Source organism: Gymnoscopelus braueri, assembly GCF_963280865.1.
Source record: "Gymnoscopelus braueri genome assembly, chromosome: 19".
NCBI lineage: Eukaryota > Metazoa > Chordata > Actinopteri > Myctophiformes > Myctophidae > Gymnoscopelus > Gymnoscopelus braueri.
Window position 1 is genome coordinate 29,602,147 of NC_137621.1, and position 10,417 is coordinate 29,612,563.

The 10,417-nt window shown below is 44.9% G+C and overlaps 1 protein-coding gene across 1 annotated transcript in view; it reads left to right on the plus strand.

Annotated features, from left to right (window-relative positions):
* The first annotated feature begins 6,797 nt into the window (after positions 1-6,797).
* Positions 6,798-10,417, plus strand: part of slc7a14a (solute carrier family 7 member 14a) — a 39,768-nt gene continuing 36,148 nt past the window's right edge. Inside the window, exon 1 of the mRNA XM_080413636.1 lies at positions 6,798-6,826. The gene's annotated coding sequence lies outside the window, so the exon portion shown is untranslated. The remainder of the gene's footprint in view (positions 6,827-10,417) is intronic.

Below are 10,417 nucleotides of genomic sequence, written 5' to 3' on the forward strand. Positions count from 1 at the left end.
ATTTCTTGGACTAATACTACACCAACATCTGAAGTGACTTGTGTGCAAAGGAAAATTACTTTTGGGTGAAATCCATTCGTGTTCCATCTGGTCACTCCTCCTCTCTAGCTCACTCTTATTTTTAAATGTGTGCCCCTGCCTGCCTGCCTGCCTGCCTGCCTGCCTGCCCATAGATATAGAAACCTAGATACCTTATTGGCCTCTGCAGTTCATTGGAGCGACTGGTATCTCAATACAAGGCTCTTCCGCAGGGCTGTTTGACTACTGACCAATCACATCGCGTTGACTACTGGCCAATCACAGCGCGTCTAACTGACTAGTTGCTGCGCGGCTGCCTCTTAAGAAAAGACCCGCCTCACCTGCCTCTGATTGGCCTACCGAACGCCCCCTTCTGTGACGCACACGGAAGTTTCCAGCTTGCCCTGCTGAACGAAGGAAGTGATAGGCTAGCCCTGCGGAACAAGGAAGCGCGCCCGAGATACGAACACTTCAGAGCCGAAGACATAGACCTTTATATGTCTATGTGCCTGCCTGCCTGCCTGCCTGCCTGCCTGCCTGCCTGCCTGCCTGCCTGCCTGCCTGTCTGTCTGTCTGTCTGTCTGTCTGTCTGTCTGTCTGTCTGTCTGTCTGTCTGTCTGTCTGCCTGCCTGCCTGCCTGCCTGCCTGCCTGTCTCACTCTCTCCATCTCTTTCTTTTTCACACTCTCAGTACCAGGGAACTATCTGGTAAAAGAGGGAGAGAGAGACTCTGTAGATGGTTACTGCTGAATAATAGATATGCAGCAGACCAGGGTATGCAATCTGATGTAGAATCTACGTCAGATTGCATACCCTGAGACTGTTGAGCTGGATATAGAGTTTTGATAGCGAGTGAACATGGACCATTTATTAGGACGAGCAATGAACAGACAGGTTGTATAGTAGTTAGTTACACAGAGGGCACAGGGGAGATTTGCTGACTAAGAGCTTACATACTGTACAAGCACAACAAGTCTTCCCATGATAAACAAATGCTAAGAAAAGTGGACTCCATAATGAAATCATCTTCATGGCATGATGTAACCATGAAGGAAGAATACTGTAAGAATCCCCCAAATGGATATGGTGGAAATGACAGCTGAAGGCAGCTGCTGAAGGCAGCAAAGAAAGGAAAGGAACATCAGCATGAATGATGATAATTTGCTAACAGGCGTGTCAAACACCAAAAGTCAGCTGACAAAGTTCAAGTGACAGCGTGAGAAAACTATTTATAAAACTGACTTATAAAGTGACTGTGTATAAAAAATGTTATGTTCTGGATTTATCGTTGCTGCATTTGCACAAACACTATGCTCCATTTGCATGAGTATGAACATACTGTAGTCATGCTCAGATTTACGTACGGTACACAAGCATACTCTCCCGCTTTCTTGCTCACGCAAACACTCTGGCACGCATGCCCGGTGTACACACACACAAAGATATAAACCCGCTGCTCTTTGTCAGATTTCATTGCCAATCACAGAGGGGCCTTTGACTTTTATTCCCACTAAAGAGAAACCCACGTATCTATACTTTAGATGGGATCAAATGCCTGGGGCAAGATTCAACCTCCCACACTACTGTGGGTGAGTCATAGCCTTAAAATGTGGACATACGTGTGTGTGTGTGTGTGTGTGTGTGTGTGTGTGTGTGTGTGTGTGTGTGTGTGTGTGTGTGTGTGTGTGTGTTCATTCGTTCCCACAGGTTACGATCTGACAGATACAAGGGGTCATTCAAGCCCCAAAGCTCAGTGGCCTCATCAGTCTGCAGTGTTGGATTGTGGGTAAGGGCGTTCAGGTCTCACCCCGCCCAACCCTTTGCCGAGGTGGCAGTGATAGTGAGTCATCTCACGCACGCACGCACGCACGCACGCACGCACGCACGCACGCACGCACGCACGCACGCACGCACGCACGCACGCACACACACACACACACACACACACACACACACACACACACACACACACACACACACACACACACACACACACACACACACACACACACACACACACACACACACACACACACACACACACACACACACACAGCTGGACTGCAGAGTTAGCTGACATTTAGCTGTGTAGGAAGGAAGCAGCAGAGCCAGCTAGAACAACAGCCAGGATACCTCTAATACAGCAGAATGGAGGCATATTGTTGCCACATATGCACATGTGAATGCAGGGTGCAATTTGTGAAAATAAAAGCCCTGCCCAAGGAGGCTGTGCTGCTGCTCAGATAGAGACAGACAGACAGACAGACAGAAGTCTTGCAATACCAGATTTGGACACCTGGCTTCAATGGCTTCAATAATCCTCCTGTTCTGAGGGCTTGGTTCGAACCACCAGACTCACTCTTCAGTGCGGTGGTGGGCAGGAACTTTACCATTGCGCTTAACCAAGCGCCCCAGGGTAATATGTAGGGTTTAGGTTATGGTCCACACGGTCTGCATTAATTCGACATCAACATACTTCACAAAATGACGGCACCAACACACAAAATGCTAATGGTAATGGCCCTAGGCATTAGTACGTCCAGGCTTACCACACACACACACACACACGCGCATGCACGTGCATGCGCGCACACACACACACACACACACACACACACACACACACACACACACACACACACACACACACACACACACACACACACACACACACACACACACACACACACACACACACACACACACACACACACACACACACACACACACACACACACACACACACACACACAGCTGGACTGCAGAGTTAGCTGACATTTAGCTGTGTAGGAAGGAAGCAGCAGAGCCAGCTAGAACAACAGCCAGGATACCTCTAATACAGCAGAATGGAGGCATATTGTTGCCACATATGCACATGTGAATGCAGGGTGCAATTTGTGAAAATAAAAGCCCTGCCCAAGGAGGCTGTGCTGCTGCTCAGATAGAGACAGACAGACAGACAGACAGAAGTCTTGCAATACCAGATTTGGACACCTGGCTTCAATGGCTTCAATAATCCTCCTGTTCTGAGGGCTTGGTTCGAACCACCAGACTCACTCTTCAGTGCGGTGGTGGGCAGGAACTTTACCATTGCGCTTAACCAAGCGCCCCAGGGTAATATGTAGGGTTTAGGTTATGGTCCACACGGTCTGCATTAATTCGACATCAACATACTTCACAAAATGACGGCACCAACACACAAAATGCTAATGGTAATGGCCCTAGGCATTAGTACGTCCAGGCTTACCACACACACACACACACACGCGCATGCACGTGCATGCGCGCACACACACACACACACACACACACACACACACACACACACACACACACACACACACACACACACACACACACACACACACACACACACACACACACACACACACACACACACACACACACACACACACACACACACACACACAGACAGACAGACACAGACACACCATGATTACACAATGATTTCTGTCTTGCATTATGGTTTTTAACATTACAAATTGAAGCTGAGCGCCGACTTTAAATCTTTCTTCCTCGGCTCCAAAAACAATTACCTCAGCTATGTCTTGAAATTCTGACTTCCAGTCATTGATTTTGTTCAATGCACTTACTCAGTGCTTGTATTGGACCATAGTCCCCTGTTGACATTCTTATGTAAATGTGTGTGTTGTCTGCATAATTATGGTAACATATTTTGTTGTTTTCCATAATCTGCCATGCCAGTGGGAGCATGTAGAGAGAGAATAGGCCCCAGAATGGAGCCTTCTGGGGGAACACTGCATGCCATTTTTGTCCACTATGTGTAATTACCAATAAACATAGAGTAGTAATCCCTGTTCTTTATGTATCATTCAAACCAATTTAGTATTGTGGCAGAATGTACCACTCACTTTTCCAGTCAGCCTAGTGGTCGACCGTGTTGAGTACAGAGATCCAGTAATACTAAGACAAGAGCAGTATCAGTGTTGTGGTCTGGTCAAAATCTTGAATAGAAGACCTTAAAGCATAGTTGTATCGTTCCAAGAAGTGACAATCAACGATTTTACTTAAAAACAGAAGGTTTGAAATGGACAAATATAGGTTCATGCGAGTTTTTTAATAAGCACACACGGACGCACATGTGCGTACAAACGCACACACACGAGCGAGCGCACACACACACACACGAGCGCAAACAAGAAATGTATTTTTGAAGCATAGACTACTAAACTTGATACTAAAACAGTCCACTGCAACTGAGGCAGCTCTTTAAAAGGCAGGGTGGTTCACATGCCTATTCATTGAAGATGGTAAACAGTGACACACAGTGACACACAGAGGGTAAACTCAGACACACACACCCATTCAGACAGGCACATACAACAAGTAAGACGCGCGAACGCTGGAAGCGAACGCAGATTGACTGTGGCTGCTATATTTCAACCACACTGTAGTAGTGCACTCTGCCGCACTCTGCCGGCTGTATACAGGCAGTGCAGCTGCTGGCATTTCAGCACGGAGTTTCGAGTCACATGGGGGCGCGAGCCAATGAGAGCGTGAACACACACGGACAGACCATAAATAAGGGACAGACACACACACAACCCAAGCACGGTGACATAGTAAGCTCCACTTGGTCGGAGGAGCGGCTTCGCCACGCCTCCTTCCGCGTTCGCAAACATACTGTATGCACAAGCACATGCACGCGCATACACAGCAGACTCAATGCAAATGACCTAAGTACGCTATCTATGGCCAATAACATATTTGTGTGTTGAATATTTGATCAGAGCACAGTGTGGGCTTAATAATTCAAACCAAGCCTTAACACCACTCACAATTCCATGGCCCTCAGTAAAAAATGGAGGTTGCCTGGCAAGTTCTCTCTTCTCCCATGACATTAAACACCATTGAAGCATCACAAAACCTGCCTCCCTCATTCAGGTTTTCCGTATCAGGTGGAAAATGTTACATGTCCAAAACAACTCCGGAGAGATATCTTAATGGCATGGAAGTTGCCATTACTGTGTGCGACAGACGTGTCTGTTTTACATTCACTTTGTTTTATTATTTTCACATTTCTACAGCTGTAAGACATTACATGTAGGTGTTTTCAATGTTCATCCCCCCTAGACGTGCCTGTTTTGACCTACACCACCAGCCTTCCCATGGGTGAAGGAGGAGTGCGATTATGCCTGATTATTCTCACAGCTATTGATCCCCTTCATTGCAGTGAAGCAATTAGCTGATAAATGACAGGAATGGCGCCTGACTGCCTGGTGGTATAAATTGAGCTGTCGTTTTGTTGTGAATTTGGGGAAATTCAGTTGATAAGACGGAAATGGTAAGACAGAGCTGGATACCATTTGGTATTGGGGGATGGGCCTTGCTGGATGTCAAAGGCATTATGATTTCATAAACAAGCGAGCTGGTCTCTGAATTTGCCATGTAGGCAAAGAAATGGAGGCATGAGGCCATTTTAAGTCTAAGCCCTCTAATATCCAGGTCTGTAAACAAACGGCGAAGCAGTTCATATTTCCGTATAAATACCAAGTACTTTCTCACTGAGTATAATATAATCAGTGGTATATAAGTACTTTATACTATATTAAATTATAGTCTACCTTTAGATGATTGCACTGTAATAAAATGTCAAAGTACTGTAGGTTTCCAATTAGACAGCACTCATGCACAGCCAGTGGGAGGTGCTCGTTAAAGTAAGAAGAAATAGGAAGGGTTTAAGGAGTCTGTCCTCACTTCCATGTACAAGAAATCACCCAGCGCTATATACTGGCTAAGTAGAGAGTAGTGTCAATTATTGTCGTGGCAGATGCATACCATTCCAATACAATAATAATAAATAATAATAATAATAATAATAATAATACATCAGACTTATATAGCGCTTTTCTTAGTACCCAAAGTCGCTTTACAAAACAAATCAAAATAAACGAAATAAATGGTTTCACTTAGACGGAGAAAGCAAGTCTGAAAAGGTGGGTTTTGAGGGAGGCTATGAACACGGCAAGAGTTTGATGTGAGGTGAGGTGGGAGTGGGTTAATTCCAGAGGGAGGGGGCTGCAACTTAAAAAGCCCTGTCACCCCAGGTGCGTTTATTCGTTTTTTGGGGAAGTCCAGGGGGTTGGCATCACCAGGCCTGAAGGAGCAGGAGGGGGTGTGGCGTTTGGCGTATAGGTCAGAGAGGTAGCGGGGAGCCTGGTTATTGAGGGCCTTGTAGTTCCACGGATACAGTAAGTAGCCTATTGTGAAAATAGCATATCTACGAGCTCACAACGCCTCCCATTGCGAGGCGTAGTGAGCTTGTATAGATCGGCTATTTTCACGTCTTTCTCATATTATTGACAATCTTTAGCCAATGTTTGACCAGTTTTTATAGTAGGCCTAGGCTGTAGTTTGTTTATTACTTTTGATGCAGTAATGATCTTTTCCTTTTCTTTCCATTTTCTTTTAGGTATTTAAAAAGATCTTCAAATTCCTGGGACTACCCCCCCCCCAACCCAAAGGATGGCCACTGGCCTAAAGCAGGGCGAGGGGAGGAGGAGAGGAGGAGAGGAGGAGAGGAGAGGAGAGGAGGGGGAATCAGGAAGCATACCGGATAAATAATAGACAGACAGTGTGGGCGGTCACGTGGTGCTGTGCAGCGGACTTCTGAATGATTTAAGGCTTTTTTACATCATCAGCCCACAGCCGCCCCGCCCCGCCCCCCTCCGCGCCAAGCAGAGCCGAGAGATGCTGCTGCTGCTCCTGGCTGACTGACTGACTGCAGCATCCGACAACATGGGCATCCTTTAACCACCCGGGTCAAAGTGAGTGCGCTTTTCCCCCTTTAATTCCTCTGATTTCTCTCTAGGTCTAATCCGTATAACCTTGTCTCTCTCTCGACTGGCATATAGGCTGGTCTTCCCTGTCATGTCTTTGCGGTTCCTGAGCGATATATATGACGCATAATTGTATTATAGCGTATTATGCCATCACATAGGTTTGATGACTGTGAGTATATAGCCTCACATTTTTTAGGGATGTTTCCTTCGCCGAAGCTCACCTGCCCGGAGGGAGCGCGCACCGTGCGTGTGTATACAGTATTCCAGATAGAGAGAAGAGAGAGAGAGGGCTCGGCGCGGGCGTCGCTTTCCCCACCGGGACCGGAGTTGCGGTACAGCAGCAGTGTTGCCATGTCCGCTTATTAGAAGCAACTTTGGGCTTGTTTTTCTGTAAAGTTGCTTGTAAATATTGGTAGTTTGTGGGTTGCGTTTTTTTGGGCGTGTTTCTAAAGTGAAGTTGCATATTTGGGGCTTGTTTCCTATTGTTGTATAAACAAGTGGTGCTCACACATTTTCATGTCAAGCACACCAAATGAATATAGCCTGCCCTATGTTGTCCGCGGACCCCCATACAAGATTTGTGTTGTTAAAATGTTTAAAAAATATTCCACATTTTTCAAAAAATATTCCAACACGTTATGAGCTTGTAGATCGGCTTTTTTCAATTCTAGGGCGAAGGGCTCGCTTCTTTTGTTTTCATAGACATGGTTGCTTGTTTCTCTCGCAAAACCTGGCAACACTGCTACAGACTCCGTCCGTCTGGGGTTTCGAGAGGAGAGAGAGAGAGAGAGAGAAAGAGAGAAAGAGAGCGAGAGAGAAAGAGAGAGAGGGAGGGAGGCGCAGCTAACCCGACTCGGACACCGTAGGCTAGAAAGGGTGGGACGTTTCACTATATCGCATAAAGTCTATTGTTGGTGAGTCTGCAGCAGAAATCCGTCCGTCCGTCTGCTGATATCATGATGAGAAATTGATGGTTTGACTTGCGCGTGTGTGTGTGTGAGAAAGGGATTTTGACTTGAACCCGTGATGCTTCTATTGTCTTTGTGCTCAGAGGAGAGGAGAGGAGAGGAGAGGAGAGGAGAGGAGAGGTGTGATGCTGAGATGCTATTGAGTTTCCAACCCCTGGCTGGCTGGTGCTACTCCTATAGGGCGCCCTTGGATGAGCCTATATGTATACTGTAGATCCTATTAGTTCATGCCTTCTGATCTGTGACAAAACAACAACTCTCTTTAGCCTCTCTCTCTCTCTCACAAACAGTGAGAAAGTAATGTGTGTGTGTGTGGGTAACTATAAGCATGAGCTGTGAGCACTCACTCACAGAAAGCTTCAAGCATTGGATCTGGGCTAATCCCTAATGACATGACCAGACCAGATCATCATATCTCTCTCTCTCTCTCTCTCTCTCTCTCTCTCTCTCTCTCTCTCTCTCTCTCTCTCTCTATCTCTCTCTCCTCTCTCTCTCTCTCTTCTCTCTTCTCTCTCTCTCATCTCTCTCTCTCTCTCTCTCTCTCTCTCTCTCTCTCTCTCTCTCTCTCTCTCTCTCTCTCTCTCCTCTCTCTTCACCCTCCCTCCCCCTTGGCTCTTTACCCCTTTAATTAATTCTCTTTCTTCATCTTTCTCTCTTTCCCCTCCCTTATCACCGTCTCTCCTTTGTGATAAGTCGCTGTCCGTAGTGCTGAAAACAGTTAGTCACTGGCTAAAGCTCTGAAACGTGACCGTAATCAATACTCAACAGGTGTATATTATGTGTTAAAGATGACAGAAATCAAATACGTTGATTCTCCCTTTTTAATTCAGTCTATTTTGAGAGCTTTCCCTCAAAATGGTCTTCAACATTTGACAATAGTGTGAGACCTGATCTTCTTCTTAGATAACTGGTACTAGACACTATAGGATAGCTTGATTCTCTGTTTGACAAAAGGCCTTTTAAAAGACTGAATCATCTATTGTGGCATTGTTTAAGTGATCAATGTCAGGTCATGGTGTTGTTGGTTTATGTGTCTTTCTCCAAATGAATCTATGGCACTTTCTGTGTAAACTCTTTATTCATTAGTCCCTGTGTGCTCCAATTTCACCATTAACTCTGGACCTCTTCCAATTTCTCCATTAGCTGTTTGCAAAATACCAAACAAACAGAAATGACAAAAACAGCAGCGAGGCCTTTGTGAACGGGGTCATAATGGAGGGCTGTCACCATCATGACATTTTACTTGACCAATAATTGTCCGTAGGCCTACAAATAATTGGGTTTATCAGTGGTTCTCAAACGTTTTCATGTCAAGGACCCCCAAAATGATATGTATTTGGCCACGGACCCCCATCTCAAAATGTTTTGTTCCAGTGTCCCAGAAGCAAAGATTTGAGTTAAAAATGTTCGCTTTAAAAATATATATATTCAAAGATTTGCACACATTTTCACGATTTTTCAAAAATAGCAGATCTACAAGCTCGTTGCCGCGCTACGAGCTTGTAGATCTGCTATTTTTGAATAGCCAAAGTGTAAAATAATTATTTTTAGGTCAAATTCTAAAATGACACAGATGCTTCTCCCGGTCTTAAAAGGGTTAAACATACAAAGAAATGACTGACATATAACTTTGTACTTTCAAAAGTCTTTAAAAATAGTGGAAATAGCCGATCTACAAGCTCACAACGCATCGCATCACTACATTTTGAAAATGTCTCAAAAATGTATGAAACATTTTTCATCATGGAAACGATTATGACAATTGGGCAAATATATAATTGCGATTATCGCAAACAATTGCAATCAGGCTATCATGTAATAATGTGACAAGCCCTAATATAAATGGAGGTGACAATACAGCTGATCAAGGTATGAAAAACAACTCCCTTTTTCCTCCTGTGTGTTGTGGCACGAAGCTATAGTGCAAACTCTTTTCTTTGTCTCAAAATTCATGAGCAATAGGCACATTGATATCAGCCCCCACAGTAAAATCCTCAGTGCTAATTCAACTCTGAGAGCATAAAAACTGACCTAATTCAATTAGCACTGATGAGGCTCTTGCCGTGTCCAGTCCACAGACATTGAGGAGCTGGGACTGACTAGAATCAATACTGAAGACATTAACACAGAACAATGGTGTCGATATTGTCAAAGACAAAGACAAACACGAGAAGGTGGAAAAACAAGGAGAAGAAGGACAAAGTAAGAACAGTATAATCCTGGACCCTAATGGTGTGTTCACACGGGGCAGATTAAAAAACGACATCGGAGCTACAGTTGTAGTTTTGTATCTTTGTATCCGGAAGTTGAACCCAGCTCAACTTGAATGTGTAGCTTTGTATCTTTGTCGCTAGAGCTACAGCTACAAAACGTCGGATGTATCTTTGTATCTTCATGTCGCATGGTTTCCATTGAAAATGAATGGTGGCGTGCATCTTTTAATCTGCCTGTGTGAACGCACCATCATAGGTCCCTTTGGTTCCATTTATACACTCTGTGAGTTCAATTGAAGAAAGAATGAGAAGGAGAATAAGAGAATTTGAAGTTGAAGGTGACGATGGTGATGGAGATGAATAATGTGTTGTAGACCTACAGTATAGGCAATATC